The 15,588-nt window shown below is 41.4% G+C and overlaps 1 protein-coding gene across 2 annotated transcripts in view; it reads left to right on the top strand.

Annotated features, from left to right (window-relative positions):
* Positions 1-15,588, top strand: part of Kdm3 (Lysine demethylase 3) — a 686,187-nt gene that overhangs the window by 650,968 nt on the left and 19,631 nt on the right. The window lies entirely within an intron of this gene.

The following is a 15,588-nucleotide window of genomic DNA, read 5'->3' as shown; positions in this document are numbered from 1 at the left end:
AAAAGAATTAAAAATAAATCCAACAGCAACTCAGAGCCAGTCAGGATAAAACGGGAAACTCCATTAGGAACATTAAGGTCAGAAGAGCAAAAGTGAACAAAATCTGTTCATTTTGCTTTCCTCGGGGACTTCACCCAATTGTTCACGAGAAAACACCTGTCATGATATCAAACAGAAGCCGTATCCCCTAAAGGTGTGGACCTAGAGAAAAGACAGTTGTCACTGCCTCGTTCACATTGCGCCAACAGCCTCTCCTTAACCAGAAATTTGAAGAAAGACAAAGTAGAAGTGAAAAAATGCGAAAAAGTCAGTATCAAAGAAGTCAGTGCCACACGGGGGCGAATGGTTACAACAGCATATAGTATAAGTGTAGTCTTTACAGAATGACACGTGATTTAGTCTTTACAGAATGACACGTGATTTATATAAGCAACAACCAAATGAGAAGAAGAAAGAAAGGGTTGTACCACATACGTACATATTACATACATACATACAGAACGTTTGATATGGACACTCATTCAGAATTGGGTAAACGATGCTGCTACTGAATTGCTCGAGTGTCATTAGACTCATGTTTTAGCTACTGAATTGCTCGAGTGTCATTAGACTCATGTTTTATTCTTCGATGTTGATCATTTTAGTATTTAAAAAACTGCATTTCTTTTGGCGGGAATTGTTTAAATGGATACAGGTTGTGAATACAAACCAAGCTATAGTATCGTGTGTGTCGTGAAAAACTTCACCAGACAATGAATGGCCTACCATATAGTATAGTACTATGCTGCTTTTGTCATTGTCTCGGAGTTTCTAATTCTCTATCGCACCTCAGTAGTTTCAGCGTGTCATTAACCCATCGTTGTATTTCTTCCATGTGTCCTTTGCCGTACAGTTGTTATATCAAGGTCAATCCTCCATATAGGCCTATCGAGAAAATTCTCTCTCTCTCTCTCTCTCTCTCTCTCTCTCTCTCTCTCTCTCTCTCTCTCTCTCCTACGCGGTTGTTTTAGTTGTATACCAAAGTTTTGATTCTTGGAAGCGTGTGGGGTGGCTTCCTAGAGCTTGAGTCAACTGCCTTCTGTTATGATGTAGGCTTTATTTTTAGACGTCCCGTGCTTGATGTACAGTTTCTTTCATTTTTTACATTTCAGTACTTTGCTGCAAGCTTTTCGTCTTTTGTATAGACTTTCAGCGAGTTTTTACTAATTTATAATATAGCAGTAATTACCAAAGTTTACCTAGATTGGGGTAAAATATCTTGACTGCAGATACCCCGTAGCCAAACTGATGGAGAATGTATTCCACGTAATGGAACGTGGAGTGGTGTGCCAATTAATCTTTTCAAGAGTCAGACTGAGTACTGTATTGTTAAATTATTTTTTCAAGATTCACACTGAGTACTGCATTGTTATTCTCAAGTCGTCGTGACTTAGTGCAGAGGAAGAAGTGGTTAATTTTATTACGATCTATTTCTGTTTACTTCACGCAGCTGGTAAGCCTGCAATTGACCCAATAATACAAGTGCAAGATTATGCATTCAGTGATGAAAACACGTTCTTCACGTTTGTCTCGAATGGTTTAGAAAAAGCCACACGACACAAAAAAAATTTAAGAGAGTAAATACAGAACAGGAGCTCTCGACCTTCACTCAGGTCCTCTTCAGCTGTGCTGAGAAGAAATTACAAAGTTTACAGAGACATTAAAGCACAAGTACATAATTTTTAAAAAGGCAATTAAAATGGAAACTGGCAGTCTTGGGGTGTCTTCCTTGACCATCATCATTTCTTGAAGTCGTCCTCTTGTCTTTGTATAGGTAATTAAGTCTTTTGCTGGCCTAAGGAGCAATTTCTTCTAAAATATCCAATTGTAGGTTGGCTGTCAGGCATATCAATTGGTCTGTGAGAACTACTATGTTGAAATACAGCTTACGAAAAACTGACAGAGCATCTTTCACAGTCACAATTGACGAGAGCAACCAGATTCGCTGAACAGCAGCACCAGTGCAGAAATGCGCCTCGCTGTAGAACTTCTCTGTTCCAGAGGTCCTTTAATCCTCTCACCGTCGGACTGTGGAACAGCCTCCCAGAGGGTGATGCGCAATTGGAAATTCAGAATTTCAAGTGAAAATGCAATGCATTACTACGCTAGTACTATTCTTCTTTCATTTTGATACATTTTTATCTATTTTTTTTTCTTATTTTATACGTGGTATCTCATCTCCCCCTACTTCCTCTTTCTTCTTCCTAATGAACACCATATGCTTTGGAAACTTGAATCCAAGTCAGTGGCCTCTGTGGACTTGTTCCATACGAATAGGTTTCATCTACTGAATATAATAATAATAATAATAATAATAATAATAATAATGTCATCATCATCATCATCTTAAATGAACCATTGTTACTACCCCAAGAATCTTGTAGAAATTTACCATCAGCGTAGCTCCACAAGGATCGTTAGTAAGCACTTGATATGTATGTCCACAAATTAAGAAGCCATCGGTGTGCATTTGCTTGTTGATGGCTACTTCTCCAGTAGTGTTGTATTTTTGTAAGAAAACGTAAATCTGTGGTAATTAGGATCTTTTTTCATATTTATTCACTAACCTATTGAGTTCAATCTTTTTTTTCTAATTTATTTCCAGTTATGGTTTTTCTCCAGTTTTATATGATGTTTAAACGTCATCTCGGGCACAGATATGTGGTTCAAGGTCTCTTGTGAAAGTTCAAGGTCGTATGGATTTACTCTTTTATTGTTAGGTTACACGAGTTCACTTTTAATACCATTTACAATATTCAAGTTGTATACTGGTTCCATACGGGTATTTTATGTCACGCCTCATCCTCCTGAGGATTGAAAATAATACAATGCGTTTGCTCAGTGACGTCGCCTTTACATCCGCTCTCAATCCTCTCTTTCTCTGCTCCAAGAAGGCTTCTTCTTCTCTCTTCTATGGATTCGTTTTCGGTTACTGTTGTGTTGCAGGCGAACTCGTAACCACTCTTCGCGTGTACTTTGGAAATCCATATTGTTCTGCTAGGTTCACTAGCCTCTCCCCCTCTTAAGGTTTGGCACCCCCTCCGTGGTTCTTTTCTTCCTGATTTGAAAACAATCGTTTGTTCCCAAATTCCACTCTTCATTAGTAATGTGTTCAATCTCGGTGTGTGGCCTCAGCATCAAGTTTCAAGAGCAGACTTTGATCTTTAGAAGTTAGCTGTAGCAGCGTGTTATTTTTTCTAAAAAGTAAAGTTGGACAGCTTGCAGGCCATGCTGCACTTGTTGCTGTTATTTGCCACCACCTCCCCCTACCCCCCCTTGTGAAAGGACGTTGCCGCCGGCCGTAAGAAGAGATACGAAATGCTTGAGAAAGTAGGGTGGGTAGGTAGGCAAGAGGCTTGATCAGACTGGACTCAGCAGACTAAGGATATTGATTAACCGATCTCGCCCCATTTTCCTGCTCCTGTGCTCAGTGTATCAGTGTTCTGCTTGACGATTCGAGGACCTGAAGATACTTTGCAATGCCTTTTGACTCCAGGAATTTATTTATTTGTACAGCTATTGAAAATGTTCATGTAATAAGCCAGAAAACTTTCTTACACTGTGGCTGGCCCAGAGATTTTCCGGCGTCAGAGTTAGAGACACGACGAATCTATAGCAGTTTCACCTAATTTTGGATCTTTTGACGCTGAGCAGGAAAAGTGCGAGGAATATTAGAAACTTTTCTGTTGTTCCTAGCACTTTTCCTGTTAACAGTATTCTATTATTCCGGGCAGCTTTTGAAGCACAATCGTATGTATGTGGCTTTGCCTAATGCTTACTGTATTTTTTTATATATATACTTGTCATTTAGGGGTGTGGGCGTTTGTTTTATGGTGGCTCTGATCACCGAAAACTTTTCACAACATGGGTTTGGAAAAGATGGGATACAGTGCCGTAAAAAAGGACCTTATGAGATTCACTAGGGATAATAGCTAATTACTATTAGTGAGGATGACTTAAAGGCGGAAATGTATGTATCTATGGTTTAGTGATTTCAGCAAGGATTTCGATATGGGGCCCTGGTGAGAACTTAGGTGCAATCCTACACTAAAGTGAGATTATAATGTTGATATTATTATTATTATTATTATTATTATTATTATTATTATTATTATTATTATTGTTATTTGTTTAAAAGAAGAATTGAAAGCTTGGAAAACGCCGAGATACGTAGAAATGGTAAAAAGTTTAGCGTAGATGAAGAGTACACCTATTGTTTTGAGATGGTTTGGTCACGTGGAAAGAATGCAGGGCTATTTCTTGGCGCAAATAATGGAAAACTCGGAAGCATTACAGCGGTAGCGAGGTTCATTGACTCGGTATATGGTTGGAGTAATTATAGAAAATTAGAATTGATTAGGGCTTATAGAAAGAAGGTTTTGGTGAACCGAATTAGATCTGGGTGAATATATAATATGGAATGGGACATTGTATGAACGTGAACCCGAGAAGAAAACTCACAGTAGTTTTGTGTTAGTTTATCAGCAGAAAGATGAAGTATAATGAAAAGTAGAGCATACGAGGAATAAAAACATGCTTATAACGTTTGAAGGAGAAGGAGACCCTAACGACAGCGAGGCAAAGGAACTAGGAGGATAAATTTGTGGTTAAAAGACCCTGTAGGAAGGGCAGGAGGATAGTATTATTGTATAAATTAACCCCACATGAAATGGGAAAATGGCCCCGAGGAGAAATCTTTCATCATTGTTTCGTGGGTTTCACGGCAGACACAAAGGTATTAGTTTGTGGCATTTTGGTTTAATCGTGTATTTTAGAACCACGCCTGAGGCAGTGTTGCTTACTGAAAGAATATCTGAGAAACTGGCAGTGTCTCCTTTTAGTGCTCGTAGAATCAACGAATTGGCCATTACAAATGACGATAGGGATTATACTATGGCGGCCTTGATACTGCACCGACCTTGAGTTTTCTTAATCGTAATGTTCTGACGTATCTTCGCGAGTTGCCAATTAGATATTTATTACACTTGCGTTTGTCCGATTTCGCTTGCATCTACATCGTGCCCTTGACTTTATTACCCGAATCATTTTACGTCACAAAAAAATGCTTCTCTGCAAAATGAAGATACGTGTTCGTGACGATTATTGGCTAGTAAAAGAATGTCTGTCATTCTCGTTCTCCGCTGTAGAGGGGTACACGGGAAGTACGAATATTGAAGAGAAAGAAACGGTTCAAACTCGTAGCGAATTTGAAGGGACAATGGCTTTAGAGATACGCATTAGAATGAGTTTGCTCTTTGGTCATTTGGAAGGGAACGCGTTTTATTCAATTGTCTTTAGCTTTGTCAAGTTGCGCTTGAACCCCCAACGGTTCTTCAACTAATGTACAAACATTTGGTTAGCTCTGGAAAACATGTAGCTTAACATTTATAGATTTTTCAGAAGTTTTATGTTAACGTTTATACCTTGAGAACTGCTTTATTTATAGGCAGTGGGTCCTTAAAACAAAATGACCTTTCGGACCAGTCCCAGCTGTTAAGAGATCAGAAACGACTCGGACCTAATCGCTTCAACTCTGCTCGAAGCCGATCAACCCTTAAGCCTCTGTTTATATTTAGCCTGCTCTCATTTTTTGGTTTCGTTCGTTTGGTTGTTTCATGGTGCCTCAGTCTGGTGCACGCGAACTCGTGGTTCTACCATCCTTGGACAGAGGCTGACAAAATCACATTTGCTTGAATTTTGGTAAATTTGTTGGCAGGATGCCAAAAAATGCCAGGAAACTTGCTGTTGTGACGTACCGTTCACGTCTCTGAATATGGAATCTTTGTCGGCAACTCTTTCAAATATTTTCATTAGGGTTAAATCTCTCTCTCTCTCTCTCTCTCTCTCTCTCTCTCTCTCTCTCTCTCTCTCTCTCTCTCTCTGAATCATAGTTTTTCCCTTTTCTTGACGTTATTCTTATTATTGGTCGACCAAGGAAGTGGTGTTGTCATGATGTGTCTTGTTGGGGTCTCAGCTGGGAAAAGCCAGGTAAAGAAGAAGAAGAAAGAGAAGCAGTACCTCTGCCAAGGGCTGCCTGTGCCAAAGGTGCTATCTCCAACACACGAAGGGCTGGGTATTTTAGACTTCAGCCACACTGTGTATTTGATGCCTCTCTCTCTCTCTCTCTCTCTCTCTCTCTCTCTCTCTCTCTCTCTCTCTCTCTCTCTCTCTCTCGTATTTTGAAACGTTTCTCAATGTCTTGAGATTTGGTCCTCCTCAGTTGCAAGACTTGAGTAGTTGTAGGTCGTAGTGACCCCATCTTCAGTAGCTAATGTATACTCGTATTTGAGATATGTGTTTTATGAGCTGCACGACGACCTTAAACCTATTTCTGCACCCATTACCATTTAATTTGTCACGGGCGCTTTTGCATGCTTTATAAACCCTTACGTTTAATCGTCTTCCCGTGTTGGGTCGTCCCATGTTGGAAGCGCGGATGGGAAAAGAACTTGTAGAAAACTAAACAAAATTTTGCGCAACATAAACGTGATTCACAGGGGGCGGGGAGGAGGGAGTGAGTGCTGGAAGGTTCGCATGTAGGTGACCGTGAGCTCATGTACGGCATAGGCTTTAGGCAACTTCACACTGGCCCACTTCCGGTACTTGACTGTTCCCTTAATCGATTACACCTCCCTCTCATGATTTCATAACCTTGCCTTAGCTGCGTCCCCGTTAACGCATTCATTGAAGTATTTTTTTTTTATTCGTATTGGTGATACCGAATCTAATGATGAGAGGGAGATAACGATTGTAATGCGTATCGATATTGCGACGCACTTACGCGTGTTGTGTCTATTTACCTCTTGGAAGACTTTATTGTTGTAGTTAAGTCCTTGACTACACCGAGGGCCAAAGTATATGACTCCTTGTACCCGCGGTGACAAGGGTCGAACGTTACAGCGGAGAACCAGAAACTACCAAACGCGAAAAAGATGAGATTCGTAGTAAAGTCCTGCTGTAAATTACGCAGCATCTGAAAGATGCGTGATGAGTGACGGTGTTTTTGCCGTTGAAACCGCTGGCACCTTCTCTTATTTTGCCGGTATCTAGCACCCTTGGCTCGTAGCCAAAGATAACTGCCTACCAAAGTACCCATGCCGCCAATGGCTTCTTCTTAGCATGTGCGTGAATTTAGGGGAAGATTACCCTGGTACAACTACGCAAAAGGAGTAGGTTAGTGGCTCTCTCTCGTGCCAGACCTTCTGTATTTGATTAGCCCTTTTGATTTTTAAAGAGTAGTAGTTGATGTTGTTGTTGGGATAAGCGGCGTAATATGAGAATCTGTAACCATTTCCTGCGTCATCTCCGGATCATCTAGTTCCCTCCAACAGGTCGTTGTAGAGATTTTCATTTCCCTTGTGAAACGTTTCTCATCGACCGCCGGGTTAGCGAATAGTCTGCACAGCTACGAAGAGTTGAGACTTTCTTATAATTAGCGGCGTTGACACGTTTCTCATCTTGCCGAAGGGAGGTATTTGATCCTAATCCAAAATGGTACACATTCAGGGTTAGCCACACGGTTAAGGTTAATCCTGAAAATGGACGTATTCCAGCGTACCGCCCAGCTGTTTGTATTGGCTTGCAAGTGACTTCGATTTTAGGTAATGTATTCATATACATACATAGGCTATATATATATATATATATATATATATATATATATATATATATATATATATATATATATATAGTCTGCTAAAAAAATGCAAAAATCCATGAGATCATCATCACCTTTTTTCCTGAGAAGTTTGGTTGGCATAAAGAAAATATGGCAATAGGGTCTGCTCCAACTTTGGTCTTACGAAACTGTGGTTTCTTCATGGGTAAACCAATCGCTGGAACCTGCTGGCATTGGCGTTAACCTGAGGGAGCAAGTGTGAACTTGACTGATAATGTACAACTCTTAGCGTAGTGTCTCCAGACTTTCCAAATGGTAAATTATTGGTACCACAGTTCCGTCTCACGTGCAAACCTGGCGTCACGCTACTGGAAGGTGAACCTTTGTAGTATTCTTCCATGTGTTGGTTATTTACTGCGATGATTGGTCAAAGAATTTTACCAGAAAACGTGCTTGTGTGAATCACTCTCATTACACAGTTTTGCCTGAGATGATTAGAATACTCCAAGAATAGTCTTAGGTTATATAGGGTCATTGCTAGGGAATAGTGCTTATCTAGTCACATGAGATGATGCCATTACTTGTGTGTATAAAGTTGCCTGTTGTGTTTCAGCGAAAACCCATCAATTTTTGCAAGGTCAGCTTTATTAAGGGGCGAACAACAGTCATTCTAACTGAGTTGTTGCCAAGGTACTGTCAGTTGAGTACAATGCAAGTCTTCAAAAATAAGTTTGTCTTCTTAGGAGGCTTTCTGTACCCTGGCAACCACCATCAGCAGGTTGTTGGAAATGGCCTTCGGTTTATTCACTTCGGAACATTCTCATATCTCATTCCTTCACGCGCAACGTATCATACTCTTGCGATTATGGTAAGGTTTTGTAGTCTGTCTTAGATTAATGTGAACTGTTTTTCTGAGAGAGAGAGAGAGAGAGAGAGAGAGGTTGTGTAGGAGAGTTGGTCGTCTTTGCCGCACAACGGTGCACGGTTGGGTAAGGGGTTGTCGAATCTCGCCAGACACTCGGCAACCCCTCCTTTGCATCACAAGGAACAAAAGGAAAAAGGGTTACTCGTTTCCTCTAGATATGTTCATATGTGGTTATATATTTCTGTCCATGTAGGAATTGATACGGCTGCATTGGGATTTCCCGTGTTTTGAGAATGTCCCATAAAATGAAATCCAGTGTATGCAGTAAGGGTGCTCTGCCTGGGTTTGTAGGTGGTTGGGGGGGGGAAATGATAGGAGTGAGACACACTGGAGGGAGATAGCTAGACGGGATGTTGGGTTTTGGGTGGGGTCTCCCCAGAGGAGAGCGACCTGGCTACAAGGAAAGGATCTCTCTCTCTCTCTCTCTCTCTCTCTCACTAACAATAATAATGATAATATTTTCAAAGCCCTATCTTTGAAGTACTGTCGTGTCAGTAAAGGGACTGGATGTGGGTAATGAATTCTTAAGGTTATATCATATGGTTTTGTTATTTCATTCATATTAATGAAGCATTTTTGATGATTCGGAGAGATGTAGATTTGTGTGTGTATGTGTGTGTACGTTGCTGCTGCTGCTGCTGCTGCTGTTCCCTACCCCAGGCGTGGTGTGTGTGTCCCCACCATTCCTGTTCCTCCCCAGACCCCTCTGTCTGTCCCCACCAATACTCAGTCACCCCCTAGGAGCGCCGCTCTCCGGCCCGCGCCAGCCAACTAACAGCACAGCCACAGCAGCAGCAGCAGTCTCGCCACAGTGGACATACGGGACGGAGTGTGCTTTCAATTTCTCCTTAGGAAAGTCCGTCTCTAGTGTGATTTGAATCTAGACAAGTGCCGTGAAGACATGCCTTTGTGATGTGTAAGTGCTCGGTGATGTGAGTGAGTGCAGTGTTTTCGAGAATTTCCGAAGAACACAAGTTGGAAAGTGAATGAAGGTCAGAGAGGAAGGCCAAGCTAAGCGTCGTTCGTGTTTGCTGCTGCTGCTGTTAGAGGAGCCCCAGCGTGGTGTGGAAGCCTATAGAGCTTTGGGCTGCTACTGGCCATGAGTCATTTAAAGGTGAATATACAGTGGACACCATGAACTGTGTGGCTTAGTTTTGGTGTGTGTGCGCGCCTATGCCTCCACGGGTGTGTGTGTGGGTGGAAGGTGGAGGGATGAGTACGGTGTCCTTTGTTTGGGGCGTGGGCAGCTGCTGTAACAGCACCAGCAGGGCTCTCTCTCTCTCTCTCTCTCTCTCTCTCTCTCTCTCTGTCGCTCTCTTGCTCCCTTCTACGTCAATATTTGTTCCAACATCTCTCAGTGGCCCCTTTTCGTCTTTTCTTGCGTTGACGCATTCCTGCCCAGTTGTAGCGCTCGTTATCTTGGAAGGAAACAATGCAATGGGAGTGCGGCGGGTTGGTTGGAATTAAGGCCAGCTCCCGGGATTGATCATATCGTTGATGATGTACAGCAGAGGGGAGGAGGAGGAAGGAGGGTGGGGAGGGGTTCTGTGCTAGCCTAGTCAGCCAGCCACCTTCCTGCTCACATACACACAACCCCCGAGCCTCGGCCAGCATTCTTCACTCACAGCAATCGATCACCACGCCGGAATCACCCCTTTAGCAGCTATGGGGTGATACTGGAAGCAGCAGCAGTTTCCGATGAGAATATGCAGGAATTATGCGAGATTTAACCCCGCCAGCTGTTCTTATCGTTCGTAGGGTTGGCCTCAAAGAATGTCTTGGTGTCTCCCAAGGAAAGAACAGACCAGGGTCGTCTTGGATGACCGAAGCAACTTGGTACGGTGGTTGTTGAGTTCGGTTACGCGCCTTGCTTGCTGTACCATAACTGGGGAGCAGTTGTATTGATAAAATGTTCTGACAAATGGTTTTCTTCTCGATGTACAATGGTTAACATGGGAACGTGATGAAGATTTGTACTTAGCTGGCTGCCAATTCACAAGCACTTGTGTTTTGCTATGCATATCCCCTTTTCGCCATGTGTGATCATCTGAAGAGCTGAGACTGTCGCACACCTACTGTTGTTTGGGCGCCTTAACCTAAGTTTGTGAATGCTGATCAAAATTCCCAAAAGAACCTTTGATGTTACATTTGGAGAGAAACCTCGCAGTTGGCTAACCTCATTGGCGAGGCGGCCAACCCCAGATCTCCACAGCACTTTACCGTTTTGCTAAACGTATTGCAATAGAGTAGGCTGGCTGCGCATGTTTGAATGCATTTATCTTATCGGAAAAAAAGAGCATTTGAGCTCTTCGAACGTTAGCCACGAGGTGAGATAAATATTAAATTTATAAACATGATTCCCTTGTTCATAAATCCGCAGTGGTATTGTTGCATCTTGACCCTGAGAAATTATATATCGAAAACAGATTTATTCTCTCTTTGTATTAATTTGTATCTGAACACAATATTGAGACGTCTTGATCACCGTAGGTTGGTTGCACGCAAGTCACATCCTAGGCAACTTTTCTAATTGCAGAAGAATCCGATTTTACTTAGGATGACACATGTTCCAGTTTGGTTGGTTGACTGAAAACGTTCAGTATTGTTGAATTCTTCCATTTCATTTCATTGTTTATAATTGTAATAATGTATTAGTGAAACACTTGTGAAACAGAATGAACCTAGAATAGTGCTCTTTTAATTGACGTAAACGCCTCGAGGAGTGTCAAAATGTTAATCTCGTTCATATTTATATGTGTATATATATACACACATTCACATATATATATACAAGCCCGCTCGCAAGAGAAATAAATTGTTCTAGATAACTGGCCGTGGTGCCGTGGCATCTGCAAAGATATCTTCCATACCTTGTTTTACCAGATGGCCGAATCAAACAAACAGCGTTGTCGGTTAGGACATTACACAGCATCACTCCAAATGAAAAGCAGTTGTATTTTTTCATAAATGTACCATATCTTTAGTTGTTTCTTCTGATTAAAAAAAAAATGTGCACTGTACTTAGGGTGCAACCCCCCCCCAGTAAAAATTTATTTCCTAATTTTTAGAGGACATTTAGACTAATTTTGGGTATTCGGGTCGATTCTGAAGCTACGCGTCAAATAGAATAAAAAAAAAAAAAGGCAGTTCTGTTCCTAGATGTAGGTAAAAATATATTCTGGGCAAACTTACCTTAAAGGTGGCCGATTGGAATAGTCTTCCTTTGGCATTGGGTTGGCGAGACGTTTTCCCTTTGCTGTAACGTTGGTTTTGATATTTCAGAACCTTTCCTTTGTCGGTTGACAACCATGGCAGGTTCTTGGTAGGGTGGCGGAGGGGTGCTAGCTAATCCGTTTGCAGAGACTCATTTGAAATCGATTAGGCGACTTGATTGCCAAGAAGACCCTCCTAGACGATGACGGTGGTAGGGATTATCGTTGTTTGGATTTCGTTATATAGGTGATGTGCTTTGGGAGTAGACAAGTGGGTGATGGTGAAGTCCTTCCCATGACCTTCACAAACTCACCTGCCCTCCCCACCCCCATGTCACTCCTGCCGCACACACTGCCTCCCTCCCGCCCTCTGCACTTCAAATCCCCACCTCCCCCTTTTCATTGCCGTTTTAGATCCTTAACATTTTAAAACAGCGACGAGCGTGAACACTTTCGGTTGAATTTAATTCTCTATCCTAGGTGGTCGGGACTCAGATTGTTTCGGCGAATATTAACAGTAAGGGCTTGTTGTATACGTTGAAGGGGGTGAGAGGCCGAGATTTCCTTAGGCAAGATGCAGACGTTTCGAGGATCTTAAACCGGTTTGGAAGAGAGTGTGGAAGGTGTGTTTAGTAAAGAATACAATGCACTGCTGCATTGCTTGTGTTCTGAACGATCGAGCCAAGTACGCTTTGATTTGTAACATTGGGGAAGAAGCAGAGGTCTTTGCTGTGTTCAAAAAAAGAGAAAGAACTTCAGTATCAGTTATTACAACAAAAAGTTGTAAACTAAAGAGAATAAACTAACATGATGCTCACCTTCGGCGATTAGGAATGGTCAAAGAATACACGCGATTTTAATTCTGCTGAAAACATTCGAAACTTATCTTTATTGTGGTTCTGTGAGCTTCGAAGGCTAAATCAATAGTCGTAAGGGTTTTACGTGTAACTCCTGTGGACGTACTATAGAGGTTGTTCCTGGGACATGAGTTGTGGTGGAGAATGAAATACATTTAGCATTCGATTGGAGTCCGGTCATGTACTAGGCTTATAATGATTAAGAGACTGGAGAACGACTGTAGTAGAAAGAAAAAAATGAAAGGCTATGGGTTGAATGGCGGCCGGGGGTGTAGTGGTTTGCATTACGTCGGTAGCGTACCTGTGAACTAGGTTTTGAAGTACAGTAAATGGTGTGGCTGGGACCAGCTTAGCAAGGAAAAGGGATAGGTATTTCCGTTGGGTCTTGGGAGGGATGGAGCGTGAGGTGTTTGTTTTCGTGGGTGCTCGTGTATCAGTTGATCTTTACATAAAACCTTATGTATGTATGATTATGATATATATATATATATATATATATATATATATATATATATATATATATATATATATATATCCCTAACTACTTTTTGTATTGAAAGAGGAAAGGATGATTTGAGCTTATATAGCCCTAAATGTATGCCTATACCTGTATCTTTAGGTACTTTGAAGTTAGAATTTGAGTTGTATAAATTTCACGTGGTTTTAAGGTTAGTGTGCCCCCTCTATTCTTATAAGGTTAGATACTTCCATTTTAGGGGGATAGTGGTGATGTGTATTGTATAGTTACTCTAAGTGTTCGTATTGCAGAACTGACAAGCGTGACAAAACATAATGATCGCCTAGGCTTGGAACAAAACACCCCTGTGTATGATTGTGTGCAACTGAAGTACGGAGCTATGGGAGTGGAGCCATTCTTTTTATTTTTTGTAGAATCAGTAGTATAGTAACTCTTAAGACAGTTCGTATAGTTCATGATAGATACATTTTTTTTAAGGCTTTAGCAAGGAGCAGGGTTTGGTGTTAAAGTGTTTCCCGGAGTAGCGGTGACCCATCGTCACAATTTTGTACTGGTTGCCCAATTTAGTTACTTAAATGCCACAAAGCTGTTCATCTTGCTGGCTTTTATATCGTGAATTATTACGTGACCTCTAAGTCCACGCTGAGTAATGGTATGGCCGTCCTCTTTATGTGATTTAATTGAGTATCGTGATATGGAGGTAGAGTGCTTATTTATGCCTGCTTTTATAAATATAAGCATCAGTTTTTAGTACTTGTAACTGCTGATTGTGCAACATTTCCCTTAACTTCTTGGAAGTACTTAGTAGTGTTTGTCTCCCGTAATTAACGCAGGATTAACCTTGACTACGCAAGGCGAGGAAACCCAACTTAATTTTCTCGTGGCCGGTTCAGGATTAAATGCAGGCAGTGTTATACCCTCCCCCCTTTATTTTTTTTTTTTTCAAAGCTTTGAGATTTTGTGTTAGGCTCTTTTTTTTATTTATGCCGTGTCCACGCCAGTTATAAGGGATTTTAAAGTGCCCGTGCTATTCGTCTTATTAAAGGTAGAGCCCGTGGTCAGATTCGCCATTTTATTATTAATGGTAAACAAGGGTTGGTGACTTCAGTCGGAGAGCTTGTCCTGACAGGGGTAGGGTCAGGGTGGTTAAGGAAGACCGTTTGTGTGTCCAATATGCTCGAGCTGAGAGAATGTAGTCGCAAGAGAGAGAGAGGGAGATGGCGTGGTGTGGCTTGACCTTGGAATGTCCTAGCTCCCTCAACACCGCTGCCACCCGCCATATCTCTCCTCTCTCTCATTCCTCTCTCTCTCTCTCTCTCTCTCTCTCTCTCTCTCTCTCTCTCCTCTCTCGAGCGCGCGCCTTCGTCCTCGTTATAAAATTGCCTTGTGCTTGCTTGTCGTGGAAAGGTAGTTAATATTGGTTATTGAATTAGTCACAGCTGCATTTCCATAAGAAAGTGCGTCGGTACGGCAACACTTGTGTAATAGTTGTTTGCCATTTTATTAGTTTATTTTTCCTTTTTTTCGGGGCTTCCCTGACGAATTCGTCGTCAAGTCGATCTGTAGATTGCTGTGTGTGGAATATTTAGCACGATCCAGTTATTCTCAATTCAGTTGTAACCAATATAGGCAAGTAGACTGTTTGATTTAGTTTTAATCAAAATAGGTGGACGAAGTTTCATGTATTCTGTTATATACGTTACTCTTACTTTATTCTGTAAACTGAGAATGGGTGTGGAACTTTCAGACAGGCCTTGGTTGTGAAGGTAATTGGTTTTTATTCCTTATAGATATGTCTTATAGTGATGTATATTCCGAACAATTCTGTCCAAGGAAGACAGGGTTGTGTAAGTGTTTAGTTTAGTTTTTTACCAAAATGTGTTGCATGTTTCCATTCATGAGTATGATGCACATATTATTATTAATAGTATTACTATTTATTTATGTATTTATTAATAATAATAATAACTGCTGCTACTTGTCAGCCTCCTTCACAGACGTGATTTATTTTTGGATGAATGTCCGACATACTTAACCAGCTAGCATGTGTTTCCAAGGCTTCTTATCCCACATGACGTAGAACTTTTTGTTTTAACCTCTTCTGCAAAATTGGCGGCATTTGGAACCCTGTGAAATTAATTAATTTGAATAAATTCTGTCTATCTCTGTTTGGGGGGGGGCAGTTGCTGGGTCATTCTAGTTGCGCCAAGGTGCAGACATTTCGAATTGATTCCTTGCAACTCTTGTGATGTTCTAACACCAAGGAAAGTTTAAACTTGCATATTTTTGTAGTCATGACCATTGAATAGGCTACATGAAAATGTTTGCCAGTTTAAATCAGTCATTGAAATATTTCTCATGCAAGCCCCTTGGTGGAAAAAAGGTTGCAAAATGTGGAACGAGTCTTGCAAACGGTTGGTAATTGTTGGCCAAAAGCTTATGTTCTTAGAATACTGAAT

This window comes from Macrobrachium rosenbergii, chromosome 16 (assembly GCF_040412425.1).
Source record: "Macrobrachium rosenbergii isolate ZJJX-2024 chromosome 16, ASM4041242v1, whole genome shotgun sequence".
Classification (NCBI taxonomy): domain Eukaryota; kingdom Metazoa; phylum Arthropoda; class Malacostraca; order Decapoda; family Palaemonidae; genus Macrobrachium; species Macrobrachium rosenbergii.
The sequence above is the reverse complement of the archived record's forward strand: the minus strand, read 5'-3'. Positions and strand labels throughout refer to the sequence as shown.